Source organism: Lates calcarifer, linkage group LG9, assembly GCF_001640805.2.
Source record: "Lates calcarifer isolate ASB-BC8 linkage group LG9, TLL_Latcal_v3, whole genome shotgun sequence".
Taxonomy (NCBI): domain Eukaryota; kingdom Metazoa; phylum Chordata; class Actinopteri; family Centropomidae; genus Lates; species Lates calcarifer.
The window spans coordinates 5,543,417-5,558,065 of NC_066841.1; positions in this window are offsets into that span (position 1 = coordinate 5,543,417).

A 14,649-nucleotide genomic window follows, 5' to 3' on the forward strand; every position below is an offset into this window, starting at 1 on the left:
TCCCCCCACAATAATGACGTTATGAAAGATGCTTCCTCAGCGGCCAATTATTTCACATTAGAATTTAAAACGTAATAAGGGGGGCAGCTTGAAGGTTTGAATCCCAGGGCTGGAGTAGAATGCAGCTGATGTGTGACATGAAGGCATCTACATGTAGAGCTGTATCAGACCAAAACAAACATGAAAATCTATATTGCAAAAAAAAAAAAAAAAAAAAAAAATCACAAATGGATCATTTTGTTAATGATCCTCTCTGCAATAACCACATAATCATAGAGCTCCAGAGTTTTGAAAACAGTGTATTATTCTAAACATTTTCCACTTTTATTTTGAAATTTCAGCAATATCCTGTCCTGTACGCTGAATGTCAGCCTCCTGTTATGTGATTAAAAATGACCAGTGAAGTTGCTTTTGGCCCCAGGCTGTGCAATCAATAGCCTATTCATACTAATGGAGGCTATTTTATTCTTAATGGATCATATTTGGCTTTGAATGTGCCAGCAGTTCCACTCACCACAGTGAAGTCAGATGGGTTTCAGTAAACTATTGAATTTTCTTACTAATCACTATTATTGTGACATTTGTCAATGACCCCCCCGCCACCCCTCCATGTAATCAAATGGCCAATGCGTATATAATGGAATTCCATTTAGTAACATCATCACTTTAATTAATCAATTAATTAATTAATCAGTTAGTTGCATAGGAAAAAAACCCTTAAGAAACAGATGTCACAATTTCTCAGAGCCCAAAGTAGCATCTTGCGCTTGTTTGTTATGTCAAACCAACAATTCAAAACCCAAACACATATCATTTACAATGGTATGAAACAGGCTGGAACCAGCAGACACAGCACGTTTGGTATTTTTCTTTGATAAATGTCTTGCACAGTTAACATCAAAAGAGTGCATGCCTCAAAGGCTGCTTTTGATTTCTTCCTAACTGCTTTTTTTATGATTCATGATTCTGTTGGTATGAAAAAATGCTGTGGTTTCTTTGGCTACATTTCAAATACAAGAAAATCACATTGAAAAGATCTTGTGAACTTTCTAAGAATCATAATGCAACAGGTGCAGCTTCTCGCACAACTTAAATGACAAAAATATATAAATGAATCTATCTATACAAATCTTCAATTCTGAATTCCACTGTTGCTGAGATGAAATGGAAACACTGAAAGCATCTGACTTCCCTGAGTTGGGGGGGGGCAGATGCCCATCTAAGAAGTCTGGCTACGGGGCTGTAACGTCTGTTTGGTATGCTTTGCAACACACGTTGTTTCTCCCAGCATCAGATGCACATGAATTTGATTTACGTATAGTGACATTTATAGATTGTGCAGGAAAAAAAATTTAATCCTCTACAAGAAGAATAATAAAGCCTGAAATTCATCTATATGCATGTCTACATATGTCTAAATCCATCCAGACATTATATTGCAGGATAAATACATTTCTGCTTGCACATCACATATTAAAATCCAAGCTCAGTCATAGATAAGACACATGTACTGTATATGTGTGACAACTCACAGTGAGTTGAGTCAGTATCATCACAGCAGTTTGAAAGGCAGGTTCCTCAGTGCCTGTCCACAGCAGGGTGTATGCTTAATGTATGAACAACTGTATGCACTACGTCCCACTTGTGCCACAGCCTGCTGGTTCAAATGGAAGGCCATGCATTATTGATGAAGACGAAGTGCTCACTGACCCGAGAGGTCCTGAGGTGCTTGGCCTCTTTTCTCAGCAGGAGGGAGGAGAAAGAAATGGTCATCTATAGCGTGTCACAGAGGAAACCTGACCCCTCACCTGCCTAGCCCCTGACACTTTTTCCTCTGTGGTCACCTCTGCACAACATAAATAGGATATGCATTTTTTCTACATGGGCTAGATTGTGTTTTGCTACGACAGACTTATTGGTCAGTCGACATAGTAACAGAAACAAGCAGGTAATCTGAGCTTTAATGAGACTCTCGCTTTGCATTTACAATGTGATGCTGTCTGTTGTTCTGAAAAAGAAAAAGGTGCTTAAGCTCTGAAACATTTTTTTTTAAATAGGAATGGGCTTTAAATGAAGAAAAACAGCACAAGAAAAGCCAAGCTTGGAACATTTTAAAAGAAGAATTAGGCTGGGAAAGCAAATAGCAATGGCCTCAGTTCCCCTTTCAGAATAGCTGTGATGGTCTCAGTGGAGCAGTCTGTCACTATTAACAGTCCATTCACAGTCCAGTTGCATTCTTAACAGCATTCCCATGGACCTGGAGTAGGATTTTGGAGCAGTGCAATCAGTGCCTTTTCAGAGCTGTATTTCTTTTCCTGTGGAATGAGGACAAAGGCCCTGATGGCACCTGATTGGTCTGTACGAGTGAGCTGTAATTGTACCTTTCTCCTCGTGTTCTGCCACTTGCTCTGTTTCTGTGGTGAAGAAATTTCACCACAAGAGGGCCAATTAGAGATATTGACCTCTCATTCAGTAGCTTTAGTGGTCATGTTATTAATTTCCCCTCTAATCACATCTTGGTTGAGTACGGTGGAAGCTCTGGTAGAGAGTGTTTTGGAAACATCCAATAGACAAAACATAGATATAGCTTCAGTGAAGTCACCATGGTTTCTGACAGCTTTTTTTTCATACTGTGTTAAGCAGTCAATGGCAAGAGCTTGATACACTATGAGTGTATCAGAAATAAATCGGAAACAAGAAGAAAGTGGGCAAAGTGCCTGTTGTGTGTGTGTGTGTGTGTTTTCTTCCCTCTTGCTTTTTCTCCACTCTCCCCCACCCCTGATTTCTTTACCAAGTGCTAACGACATGATTGGTTTCCACCTGCACAATCCAGTCATGCTGCTCATTGGTTTCCTTAGACTTCCAACCAGCCTATCATTATTCGGAGGCCCTCAATAAAAGGAGCAAGAGTTCAGACACTCATTTTCTCGTCTTAATTTGCCTGAGCTGTTGTTTCACTGTTTGAGCAAACTTGTTAAGAATGTTAGAAAAGAGTATGTGGTGGGAGGCTGAGGGCTTTGCACTTCTTTATCAGTTTTCGTGAGGTTCTGTTTTTCGGGTCTTTGGTTTGTGTTTTTGTTTTCAGGGGTGTTAGGATTAGTCACACCTAGTTTTTGCTGTATTGACTTGTTTGGTACAACCACCTTGTCCAGTTCTCCCCTACATTTTGAGAACCTTTCATAGGTTTGGAAGTATCAAGATGAGCTTTAAAAAAAAGTCTCATTTTCACATCTACTCTGACTTCTTCAGATTCTTTGGTTGTGTGTTATCCTCACCCTTTCCCCTAATTTCACTGAGGGGATTTAGTATTATTATTATTTCAAGAAATAAACCAGCACTTGATCTCACTTAATAACCTTACGTGTTATGTTAATTTTTCCGTATGGCTTAAATGAATGCCATACTTGTGTGTTACTCTGTGAGCTTTACAGGTGTTGGTTGGCAGATTTTTGTTTGGCCAGGCTAACTGTTTCCACCTGTTTCGAATCTTTGTGCTAAGCTAAGCTAACGAACAGAGAGTGTAAACACGTGTATTTCTGAAAATGTCCATTATCAGCCAAGAGTGCGTAAGCCTTGTTTTACACTAAACACAAGCCCCCAGGCACATAAAACTCCAGTTTTGGGTTTTTTATTTTAGATTAAATCTTATCATGGGATAAAATGAACCCTGTGTAAAAACAAAGCCCAAAATTAATGAAACTTTAAATATCACATACAAATCACAGATGATACCACATGGAGTTTTAATTGCAATTTTCACTCTGGATCGTTCAGCTCATCTCATGATTCACTCACCATTCTTGGGTTTCTCTCTCTATGCTTTCATCCAATATAACCTTGTATACACTCATCTCATATTTCATTCCAGACACTCCTGTTTCATTCTGTTTTCTCATGGATTATTCATGAATTATTGTGGGCTTGTAGGTACACCATTTGCACTTCCTGTATTGGTGCATTCAGGAAGTCTACATTATATTTCAGACTCATGGAGAACCTTCATTTCACAACACCTTCCCATTCCCCCTGACCTCAGTCATTGTGTCAGGTCCTCTACACAATGTGTTGCCTGCTTCTCAAACATTATAGTGGATCATATGCCAATGTTAGGGTTAGGGGTTAGGGTTAATTGCTGAAGCTCTTGCCAAGCAAACATTGCCGCCACCTGCTCCCAGCACGAAAAGTATGTTTGGTGGCAGAGAAAACTTACAAATGGGCCCCTTAAACATTTGGCTACTGATGACCATCAATCCACCACTGCTGTCAGTTTAAACTGCATGTGCGATATGAGAGGAGTCTGACAAGCGAAGCAATGTCATCTCACCTCTTCTCTTTCTTTGTTTTAATCATCATACATTGTTAGACTGTGATGTTTATTCATCTCTGAGTATTTACATTCACTTTAATTTTTGGACTCAGTCCATTTGTTGTTCAGCTCACATCACTGAACAAAAAGCAACAAACGCAGAAAGTCAGAGATACAGAGGTCAAACATGCTTATTACCCAAAGGCAGTAACAGCTGTGACTGCAAAATAATGAAGGTGGAGGTTGCTTTGCTTTTGGGAATGATAAGGAATCTTTTAAGTCACATTATCCAAACATTTATTCAACATTATATAGAAAGCTCTTGACTGGAGGGGTTTAGCAGTCAGAGTGAAAGCTGAGGATGTTTCAGCATGATCAGATTAACTGGAGGATGACTCAGCCCTGCATCTGAACACAGCAGGATTAGGAAAGACAGATGGAGAGATGTTTCAGAAGTTCACTTTAGACAGGAAAACATAACTCTAAATATGTTTATCTTCATTTAATTTTGACTCTGTCTCATTTTTTCATGTATTGTAACTTTTGGCCAGTATTACAACTTTTATTATTAAAGGTCTAAAAATCTTGTGATGCTAAGGAATATTTAGTTTTCATTGAGAAATCTGTGCTGTATACCTACAGCACTGATGTCACATGTAGCCTCCCTATGCATGGCTTTAAAGGCTGTAGGCTGGAAAGACCTGTTGATGCCAATACCAGCACTGTTGCCAGGCAACTGATCAGTCTCACAGCTGATTTAGATTCTCTCCAATTCAGCCAATTTTCTGTTCCAAAGTTTAGAGTGTGAGTTTAGGATTTTTAGAAACTGCACAGTCAGTAATTTAGCTTCAAGTAGTCTCATACAGTGTGCCATGCCTGCCAGACATAGACATTTGAGTTTGTGTGGAACAACATTCTGAAATTATTTGGGATGCTTTGAAAATTTGGTGCTTAAGAATTTAATATAACATTTGGAAGCAGGAATAATCTCATACGCCAACTGTCAGGACTCCAAATATGCTAATTGGAATATCTCAATTTTGTTTTTTGATTTCTGTTTCCATGGTGACAGACTGCACGTACTAGCCATTTTAGTGGAGAGGAAGATGCACACCAGTTCATGATTCTGATCTTAAACTAACATTAAACAACTTACAGTGCATTTTAAAATGTTACAGTATCAGACCCACCACCACCCTGACAACAGTGGTAAGCAGTCAGAAAAAAGTATTTCCACAAAACTATAGGTCAAAGATAAAGGTTATTGTGACATTACAGACTGCAGGCTTGTGTTCTTCTTAGACTATTTTAAATTTGATTGTTTTCTAAAGCTTTATCCCATGTTTCAGTGAGTTATATTTTGGGCATTCATGTTTTTGCACAGAGGATTTAATTAGAACCTAAGACACTGCATGATGTAGAATATGGCATTTAGCCTGCACCAACAGAAATTTTGAAGAGACAGATAATCTGATAGCCCATAAAGTCTGTAATAAAATGAAGCAATGGTGGTTTTGCAACAGGCCTAATCTAAAACCCATTTGGTTTTGTTTTATTTCATTGCGCTTTTCAGTCATTAGCCATGTTGCTAGATCTTCCTGCACTGTGGCCTCCAGCCTTAAATCAGCTACAATCAATACACTTTTATATTAACAACAGATTATGATTCATCTGCTGAGTCATCCTGCAGTCAGCAGTGTAAACTTACAATATACCCAATCAAACGTTGTGTGTGTGTGTTTTTTGTAGAGGGGATCAGGCCTCTACAATTGACAATACTGAAAACTGAAAGCAACAGAAAGTACTCAGGGATAGCCATGTTGACTAATTACATACCTGATCACTGTATATGATGATGGTCTCCAAAGCCTTATGCAAAATCTTGGTAGATGGCTAATGGGTACTGAGGTCACAGCAGTAACAAGGGATTGTCCTTTAAAGTTGACAACCACAGTGAAATATGTGCTGGATGCCTACAGTGTTGTCACCTGTAGCCTCCCTAAGTGTGGCTATAAGCTCAGAGACATCCACAATGAAAACATCCTTGAAAGCCAAGGTAAATAAGGGTATTTCTGTCTGTACAGACACCATGTAATATTTATTTATTGTTATTTAAATGTAAAAATTTACTGCAGATAACAGCTTATATGTGTCCCCTTTAAGACGACTCCTCATGTCTCTCCACTGGAGTGGCTTATCCTACACTCGCACACCCCTGCATAGTATGATAGAATGAGGTGGTAATTGGATTTCCATCCTCATGCTGAAATCCGATAGACTGCTGCCAAATGTTGATCTCTTATCTACCTGTCCATCACTGCAGAACAGGATGACAAAGCAGAGATGAAGAACACTGACTAATCTGGCAGCGGTGCTACTTCTGGAGCGCAGCTGCTCTTTGTCACATCGTGGAGCTTGTTCAGCGCCATGTGGCTTACCTCCTGACTAAGCACAGTTGGTGTGATTTTATCCAGATGCTACCTGCCAACTGATGCTGCTCTAGCCTTCCCATTAAATAAAACCTTTATCAAAACACTGTCCTCTCCCCTCCTCGTCAAAGCCGATCAGAGGATTTGGTCTGACAGACTGAGCGTTGTTTACTTTTGGTTTAGCAAATTACCCATCACGTGTTACACAATTGTGCCATTTTCTAAATTGAATTTAAAATGTGCACCTACAGTATATGGTCATTTCCTCAATCTGATTAAAATTAATGATTCAAAGATGCCCTCTCTTTCCTCAGACAATTTGACGTCTTTGTCTGGCAATGTAGATTTATTACCAGATCTGACAAAGCCCCATTATTCAGCATCACTCCCCAGAACTGACACAGTGGATCTGGCATCGAGGCATAATGGACCACAAGCATCCATTAGGACCACAAGAAGGGAGGGCCACACACAGCGTCTGACAGCTTGAGCTTTTGAATTTAATTAAAAGTGTCACAGGTTTCTGCCTATTTATGGCCTGGATGGAGTAATAGGGACAGGCTGTAACTCCTGCAAGCACAGCAAGAAAATTTACCTCATTCATCTCCCACTGTGAACAGAGAGCTACATATTTTCAAAATGTGAGCACTCAGAGCTGGAGCTTTAACAAGATGCCACACTTGTGAAATGAATAGTTTGAGACGAGATATGGGTGATATACAAACATGTTTTGCAGGATGAGTATTGCCTGTCAGCTCCTAATGACAATATTTTTATTCTTAAAAGAAATACAACCTTATTTAAGGATTTAAATAAGACATTCCCTTAAACTAGAATTCTTGAGCCAATATTTGTGAGTAAAAACAACTAAAATCCACAGAGCCAGGTCATTTGTGATGTCTTGAAACGGTACCCGAAAGCATCTCAGACAATAATAAATCGGAGGGAGACTTTATGGATCCATATTAGATTTGTTTGAGAATTTGCAATGAAATGAACTTCATTTTTCTGGCAGTGATAATCAATCTATGCCAAAAAACAGTACACATTATCCAAGGAGATTCAGGAGCAGGGCAAGCTTTTGTCTCTGCTGAAAAATTGATCTATCCTAAGGCATACTAGCTGAATAATGTATTTGAAGACTGATAGTCATTCATGTCTTTTTTTTTTTCTTTTTTTTTTTTTTTTTTTAATATTACGCAATACCCTGAGTAGTGTGATTTGACTGTAAATTGTGTTGTGCTTTATCTATTTTTGTCACATTCTGCTGAACATCAAAGGCATAAGTAGATAAAAAGTTTCCCTGGGCCTGTCAAGTGTCAGAAACAGTTACAGTCATGTATAAATAGCAATGAATAAATTAGAGATACTGAATTTAAGACAGGATCCATTGACCCATTAAAGACCAGATTCAAACATAATGCCCACGTCAGAGAGAACAAGTTAATCTTTCAGTATCATGTGATGATAACAAGGCCAAAAGCATGTGGACTCCCACACAACATCCTGTGCATGGACACGTACACATTATAGCCATAATGTGAATGTTGAACATTTTATTCCAAAGCCATTGGGATTACTATGCTGCTGTGACATCCCCCAGTCTTTTCACAAGATTTTAGTACCAGGGATTTGCTCTCATTCAGGCACAAGAGCATTAGTAAGGATGGCCGCTGATGTTGGCTGATAAGGCCTGGCTCGCAGTCCGTGTCCCAGTTCAGCCCAAAATGGGATTGAGGTCAGGGCTATGTCTAGGCAAGTTCTTTCACACCCAAATGGGAAAAGCATTTCTTTACAGACCTTTGTGCACATTATCGTTTTGAAATGGGGAAAGGCCCTCCCCGCATTCGATATGTGTGACCACCCCCACCCCCCCAGTAGCAAACACAGGCACCTGGACCCACTATGATCTGAAATTACAATGGTAGCTGAGAGAAGGGTTATAACTGTGTTGGATAAATAGCCCCTGTTATATGAAAATCCAAAAGTAAAAAGACTGTGACATCTCTGAGTGGTGTTTTGATCGACTTGCAGAGCAATTAGTCGCAACTTGAGTCTCTGTCATCCAGGGGTGGGGTTAGTCATTGAAAACTGCATGATGTGTAACTTGTCATTTTAGTCATGCAATTTGGAAACCACAGACACTCATGTTTTGCTTCTCCTCTAACACAAACACATGCTAAATGGAAAAGTGTCCACGGCCGCACACATGTAAACAAACAGTGTGCAATTTCCCCAGATGCAGATCCCTCTGCAATTAGCCGTAATGCCTCCTTCAGGCGGCTACTCTCTGTGTTTATTGTGGGTCAGACACAGAAACAACGGTTCATGTATTGCAAATTCAAGTGCAAAGCATGTTTATCTGGAAAGCATGCTGCAGGATTTGAATAAGTATATTGCTAAAGATTTTGAAGTATTCCTCTTCTTTGGAAAAGACCATCATTTGACCAAATAGTGTAGTAAAAGTGATGAAAAATCATTAAAACATTATTTTTCCCCTCCATTCTAATATAGACAAGATTTCTTTTTCTTTCTTCCTCTTTTTTTTTTTTTTTTTTTTGCCTTTGAAACAGCTTCTTGCTTCACTTCCAGTATTCTGTAGCCTACACCTGAAGCCTTGGTAGATAACCATTTGTGCTTACTCATCCATTCAAGCCCTAAATCTACTTTAGCCTGGATTTGTATTGACGACCTAAATTTGAAAGCTGTATACTTTTCAATTTGCTTGAAGCTGTGCAAAATCAAAAGGGAGCTGATGCAATTTGGTAACTAATCAGATATATGAACAATGACTGCAGCTGTAAATGGAAACAGTTGGCAAGGCAGTACATTTCTGACAGAAAATCTGTAGGATTTTCTTATTCATGAAGATGTATGTAGATGTATGTGAAGTATGCCCACGATGTATCACTGCATTGAAACATAAAAAAATACAACCACTCTAAATAATGTATTTATCATCTGTACTGTACATAAAGATGTTCAGCCAAAATAGAGCAGCTGTCACTGCATCCTAATTCTGGCTGTTAGCAGAAATAGAAAAGTTGGAGGGACTATAAATACATCAATAAAACTGAGATCTACTCGACTGTCACGTTGAAGTACACTAGCACACTAGCACACGTTGACATGTAGTGTTATCAGTGGCTACCAAGGTAACCCGTTTCAGCTGAGGGCTCTGAAAGGACCTGGCAGGGTTAATTAATTAGACATGAAGTGACAGAAACGGCAACAACATCTGAGACCACCACAGACAACGGGCAGATTGTCTGGCTCAGCCTCCTACAGTAATTTCAACTAAGAATAGAGCTAGGGAAGTTTTCAGAGATGCTTCTTCCCCTTGTTTGTTTAGACAAACTATCAGAGTGACTTCCACACATAACATCCTCATTTTTTAATATACAGAGGCTAATCTGTGCACTCTGAGGAAGGCAGTAATAAAAGGAAAAACCATTAGCTGTTCATATAAGAACCACCTCCCTGCCTCTTTTGCAAGCAGACAATCATCCAGAAATAAGAAGTACATAATGTTTAGAGTACAAATGACAGTCCATATTTCCATGGCAGCAGCCCAACAGAGCATTTTAGCACAATTTAATATTTGATAGGACCCCTTCCTGTAATGGGAACCTTGTGTTTCTGATGCACCTGATGGGAGAAATTCACAACAAGACAGGATGTGGTCAGCAGTCTGGATGTTAGCTACAAAACAAAGAAAACAACACACATTTTTGAAGTGTGCTGGTGGGTGAAATTCAGCTCATATTAAACAGCCATCATTCAATGCTCAGTGAATTATCATACACAAATAAAAATGTAATTGGACTTCTGTACCGATGAAGAAGGAGGAATCTGACAATCCCATTTAGAGAAATTGATGAAAAACAGACAGCTGCAGGCAAAACAGAGCGTTGCAATGATCTAATTACTTTCTTCCGCACATCCTCCACAATTACAGTACAGCTGCCTCCCCAAATCACTGGGTATGTTAATAAGTAAACTACCCAATGCTACAACTCTATTACACAGAAACAACCAGAAGTTGCTGGCAGAGCAGGCTGGCTAATTAGAGTTACATGTGAAGTCCTCAGGTGTTTATCACAATCAGGTATTGTAGGTGTCAGTGTTTCATGTTCCCACCAGGAAAATGTTAAATGTGCAATGAGCAGAAAAGACAAATCAAACGCTGCTATGATCAATCAGAAAAAAAGATGATATGATTGAAGCCCATTTAGTCACAAATAAGGGAAATATTAATACTACAGCATTAAACTATGTACTTCCTCTTAATGCATAAATTTGCATTAAGAGGAGCCTGATTGGCCTGCACAGAACCATGACTACAACCCCACCCAGCACCTTTGGAGGGAAATGAAACGCCAGCTGCGAGCAGCTCAACATCTGTCGACCTAACTAGCTAATCCCTGCAGCCAGGTTCTGAAATCTGTTAAGGTTTTGGAATGAGATCTTCAAGAATCAGATGTGGGGGGATTTGGTGTCCACATACTTGTGTAGTCTGTAAAGCAAAACTGAGAGTATACAGCCACACCTTTCAGTATGTGGAAAATGTGCTAAAATCTGATGATTGGAGGTTTGTGACTCGCCTTTTTCCAGCTTTTCAAACCAGTGAGAGGACCACAGACCAAACCACAAACACAGAACAATGTTGTTTAATATAGAACTCCATAGTTTGTAGTAAGAAGCTGATTGAGAAAATAGATTTTAAAAGTCTTAAGCATAATTAATTCTAAGATATACTGTGGCGCCCAGCTTACATTTCCCCTTGTAGCACTGCTCACAGCTCAGTGAGCTTTTAAGAATGCAGGATCACTAAAATCTATTTTTAGGCCGCCTTTGCAAGTTGATGCAGAGCTGCATCAAAATATTAAATGACTGAATGAACTCCAACTTGTAACGTAAAAGTTGAAAGTCTGGTCACAAGCAGTGGTCAAAATAAAACATGAAGACGACACCCTGTCATTACACACAAACACCTGGGCGCCACACTATATCAGCCATGATGCTCATGTATTTGAGTAACAAAGGCGTGCTTAGCTTGCATGCATAATTGATCGAGTCACTGGGTTAGATGAAAGACAGATATGCTGTTGTGCACAATGAGAGGTGGGGAAAAAAAACACAGTTTCCCTTTGGCCGGGCCCTAATGTGAGAGGAAATGGACTGCCACTTATCGCAGAAGCACTCTTATGGATGTCTTGTTTCTTGGGCGAAGCCGCTCCGCCTGTTGGCAAAATGGATATGCGATGATCAAAAGGTTAAGAGAGATGATTTATAAATAGGACGGCATATGCAGAGGGTTTGAGCATTTATTTGATTAAAAGGAGAGCTCACCAGGCATGGGCCACTTTTCTACAGCGTCTTGAATTTGAATTTGGTTCTGTGTTGCTCCTCACTCCGTCTCTGGCTGCGGTGGATCACTCAGCTTTAAAATGTCAAATAAAGGCAACAAAAACAAGGAAACCTCTGCATACTGTGTCTGAATCCATATGTTCTTTCTTCTTTTTGTTTTTGTGTGGTTTTCTTTATGCTTTGGTTGTAAAAGGAATAGTGACAGTTATCCACAATGTAATCTGTGATGCCTTTTTTAATAAATTCCAACAATTTACTCTTCACAGTGACACAGCTGTTTTTGATTAATGCACATGTATCAGAATATAAGCTGACAGAGGGATGTTCCTTGCATTCTTTCCTGAGACAAAGCTGTCACATTACTTAGACTGATGAATGACTTGGGATGTATCTTCCATAATGGCGTTTTAAGCTTTTTATGGACTAATGTAGGTCTATGGTGCTCGCAGCTTTATACCGCCAGCTGGCACACACTGGGCTTTCCTTCCACCTATGGCATTTTATGGCGATTTTATGATAGAATTTCTCTTTTTGTTTTTTTTCTGGTTTTTTAAGGTAAGAGGTCATAAAGCACTACAGAACAGTTCATATTTCTCTGCTTCACCCTCAAAGTTTCATATGATATTTCATTGAAGCTGCTTTCTTGCTACTCTGTGTAATCTGTCATCTTCTGCACCCACCAGCTCTACACTATCTATCTGTATAATGCTGCAAAATAGATTGTGGAGGCAAGTTAGACAGTCAGCTACTTGGAAAAAAAAAGCTCAATAGCATCAAAAAGCTGGGGACAGCTACAGTATTTTCCTCAGATAGTTGTGTGTGGTACAAAAAAATAAAGCTGCTGTTGAATGTTGTTTTTCCATCATTCACTAGTACCAGTAGAAATGGAAAATTGTGTTTCAAAAGAAGACATCCATCCTTGGAACAAAAACAATAGTTTGTCTCGGGAAATGAAATAAAAGTTAGGGCTACAGCTGAAGTTAGAAATCATCTTATGACTTCTGTTCATAGCAGTGATGTTTTATTGTTATTCACTGCTCACTGCTTCTTCAGATAGGGACTGGCTCCAGCCCCCTCTGTGACCCGTAAGGATAAGTGGTATAGATAATGGATGGATGCTTATTCAGATTGCAAGTTGCAAAATAGACACAGAACAATGTTTTGTGACAACAGTGTTCTGGTTTCTTCACTTTAGATTAAGCAGCTACGTGGCCTTGGGGCAAAATACAAGCCCCTGTGGACCCCTCCCCACCCCCCACCCCCTATGCCTCCTACTCTCTGTATCTTTTGTATGTATCATGTTCCCTTTAAATACCCATCAGGTGAAGTGCACGCAGCAGAACACACACAGCAGCTTAATCATATTTTGCCTCGGGTTTGTTGTGTGCCGGGTACTTCAGAGAAGAATATAAACTGTAAAATAAAAATATATTACAACCTCATTTTGACACAGGCAGTTCTAACTGTTGCTGAGCTTGTTATACAGAGCTCTCTGTCTTTTTGCTTCACTGGCAATCAAGTGAGCACAACTCCCCAGGGTGTGACGACTTCTCCTAATATGAGTTTGCACCGAAGAGAGCATCCAAACAAGCAGATAGGCAGCTGCCTCAGAGGAAGTTGAGCTTCTTGCCCATTCACTGTGCTAGGATTTTCACAACAAAAGCCTAAGGACATCAGTCAGCAGGGACTGGAACCAATTTTTCTGCGTCCAAGAATTTTAACACCCACAACTTTTCTACTTTTACATCCTCATTCCTCCACCATTGCTGAAGATGACGTAGCACCTCCTAGTGGTTCATGCATGGACAGCTTTAAGATGCAACATAAAGTCATATTCTTCTTAAGCATGGATCTCCTTGTAACACAACAGTGGTAGAACTTTCACTGCAGAAGAGTTATGATTTTGTACAAGCTGTCAACTGTCTGGTCCCAGGAGACCCAGGATCTGGAGCGCAGATCGACACACCACTGGATTTCAGCTGGTGCGCAGCCAAAATATTTGCTTGCCCTCTACAAACCACAGCACTGAATACACACAGCTCTGTAGAGAGCTGCCTCTGTCTGCTCTTCACTTCAAGTATTCTAGCATTTTGTGGAGAGTTAGTGAAAACATTGGGTCTGCTGAGTCCACAGTGGCCAGACTCTGTTGCCATAGCTCTGAGTAAATGTAAACAAGACCCGGCCTTGACGGGCAGTTCACTTAGAACTTTGGTCAAAAATGGGTTTATATAGTCTCAGTAAGATACAGCTGAGACTGAGGCAGGAAATAACAGGCAGGCAGAAGTTCACACACAGGTTGAGAACAGGCACAAAGCACTGAAATTGTACTCAGTGGCAGAAAACAAACCTGACTTAGCTCCTAGATGTACAGTATTTACATGTTTTTGCAGCAGTGTGAATTTTAATGACTCTCTGTGACATTATTCCCCCCCCCCTTTTTTTTTTCTTTTATTCCACTTAGTATGGTTAAAGCCATAAAAGACATTATGAAACAGCCTACTGATATAATGAAGTCAAAGCATGATGCTGGTGTATGGGAATACT